A 2,767-nucleotide genomic window follows, 5' to 3' on the forward strand; every position below is an offset into this window, starting at 1 on the left:
AATATCCTGTTAGTACACTGGCTGTGTGAATATCTTATTAAAAACCAGGCTGAGTGCCTATTCTGTTAGAAAACAGGCTGAGTGACTATTCTTTAAATATAGACTGCGTCCTAATTCTGCTAGAACACAGACTGAGTTAGTAATTTTTGATCAATATCTGAGTCCACATTCTGTTAGAACACAGGCTGAGTCAGAATTATTTGAAAATAATCTGAATCCATATTCTGGTAGAACACTGGCTGAGTGAGTATTCTTTGAAAACAATCTGAGTCAATATCCTGTTAGAACACTTGCTGAGTTAGTATTTGTTAAAACCCAGGCTGAGTGAGTATTCTGTTAGAACACAGGCTGAGTGGGTATTATTTAAAAATAAACTGAGTCCATATTCTTTATAACACAGACTGAGTGAGTATTCTTTTAATAAAATCTGCGTCCACATTCTGTTAAAACACAGGCTGAATTAGTATTCAGTTAGAAAACTGGCTGAGTGAGTATTCTTTAAACATAGACTGAGTCCATATTCTGTTAGAACACAGGCGGAGTGAGTATTATTTTAAAATAATCTGAATCCATATTCTGGTAGAACTCTCGCTGAGTGAGTATTCTGTTAGAACACAGGCTGAGTGAGTATTCTTTAAACATAGACTGAGTCCATATTCTGTTAGAACCCAGGCTGAGTGAGTATTCTTTAAACATAGACTGATTACATATTCTGTTAGAACACAGGCTGAGTGCGTATTATTTTAAAATAATCTGAATCCATATTCTGGTAGAACTCTAGCTGAGTGAATATTCTGTTAGAACACAGGCTGAGTGAGTATTCTGTTAGTAAACAGGCTCATTGAGTATTCTTTGAAAATAATCTGAGTCAATATCCTGTTAGTACACTGGCTGCGTGAGTATCTTATTAAAAACCAGGTTGAGTGAGTATTCTGTTAGAACACAGGCTGAGTCCATATTCTGTTAGAAAACAGACAGTGTAATTTTTGAACAAAATCTGAGTCCACATTCTATTAGAACACAGACTGAGTTAGTAATTTTTGATCTGAATCCACATTCTGTTAAAACGCAGGCTGAGTTAGTATTCTGTTAGAACACAGGCTGAGTGAGTGTTCTGTTAGAACACTGAGGTGAGTGAGTATTCTTTAAATATAGACAGTCCATATTCTGTTAGAACACAGGCTGAGTCCTCTTTGAAAATAATATGAGTAAATATCCTGTTAGAACACTTGCTGAGTTAGTATTTTGTTAAAACCCAGGCTCGGTGGGTATTCTGTTAGAACACAGGCTGAGCGGTTATTATATAAAAATAAACTGAGTCCATATTATTTAGAACACAGGCTGAGTGAGTATTCTCTAAACATAGACTGAGTCCATATTCTGTTAGAAAACAGACTGAGTTAATAATTTTTGATCAAATTCTTAGTCCACATTCTGTTAAAACACAGCCTGAGTGGGTAATATATAAAAATAAACCGAGTCCATATTTTGTTCGAACACAGGCTGAGTGAGTATTCTTTGAAAATAATCTGAATCCATATTCTCTTAAAACACTGGCTGAGTGAGTATTCTTTGAAAATAATCTGAATCCATATTCTCTTAAAACACTGGCTGAGTGAGTATTCTGTTAGAACACAGGCTGTGTGAGTATTCTGTTAGAACACAGGCTGAGTCCATATTCTGTTAGAACACAGAGAGAGTAATTTTTGAACAAAATCTGAATCCACATTCTGTTAGAACACAGACTGAGTTAGTAATTTTTGATCTGAATCCACATTCTGTTAAAACGTAGGCTGAGTTAGTATTCTGTTAGAACACAGGCTGAGTGAGTGTTCTGTTAGAACACTTAGGTGAGTGAGTATTCTTTAAATATAGACTGAGTCCATATTCTGTTAGAACACAGGCTGAGTGAGTACTCTTTGAAAATAATCTGAGTCAATATCCTGTTAGAACACTTGCTGAGTTAGTATTTTGTTAAAACCCGGGCTCGGTGGGTAATCTGTTAGAACACAGGCTGAGCGGTTATTATTAAAAATAAACTGAGTCCATATTATTTAGAACACAGGCTGAGTGAGTATTCTCTAAACATAGACTGAGTCCATATTCTGTTAGAAAACAGACTGAATTAATAATTTTTGATCAAATTCTGAGTCCATATTCTGTTAGAACACAGGCTGAGTGAGTATTCTTTGAAAATAATCTGAATCCATATTCTGGTAGAACACTGGCTGAGTGAGTATTCTTTCAAAACAATCTGAGTCAATATCCTGTTAGAACACTTGCTGAGTTAGTATTTTGTTAAAACCCAGGCTGAGTGATTATTCTGTTAGAACACAGGCTGAGTGGATATTATTTAAAAATAAACTGAGTCCATATTCTTTATAACACAGACTGAGAGAGTATTTTTTTAATAAAATCTGAGTCCACATTCTCTTAAAACAGAGGATGAATTAGTATTCTGTTAGAACACAGGCTGTGTGAGTATTCTTTAAACATAGACTGAGTCCATATTCTGTTAGAACACAGGCGGAGTGAGTATTATTTGAAAATAATCTGAGTCAATATCCTGTTAGAACACTTGCTGAGTTAGTATTTTGTTAAAACCCAGGCTCGGTGGGTATTCTGTTAGAACACAGGCAGAGCGGTTATTATTAAAAATAAACTGAGTCCATATTATTTAGAACACAGGCTGAGTGAGTATTCTCTAAACATAGACTGAGTCCATATTCTGTTAGAAAACAGACTGAGTTAATAATTTTTGATCAAA

This window comes from Furipterus horrens, unplaced genomic scaffold (genome assembly GCF_987537825.1).
Source record: "Furipterus horrens unplaced genomic scaffold, mFurHor1.1.pri manual_scaffold_20, whole genome shotgun sequence".
In the NCBI taxonomy this organism is placed as follows: domain Eukaryota; kingdom Metazoa; phylum Chordata; class Mammalia; order Chiroptera; family Furipteridae; genus Furipterus; species Furipterus horrens.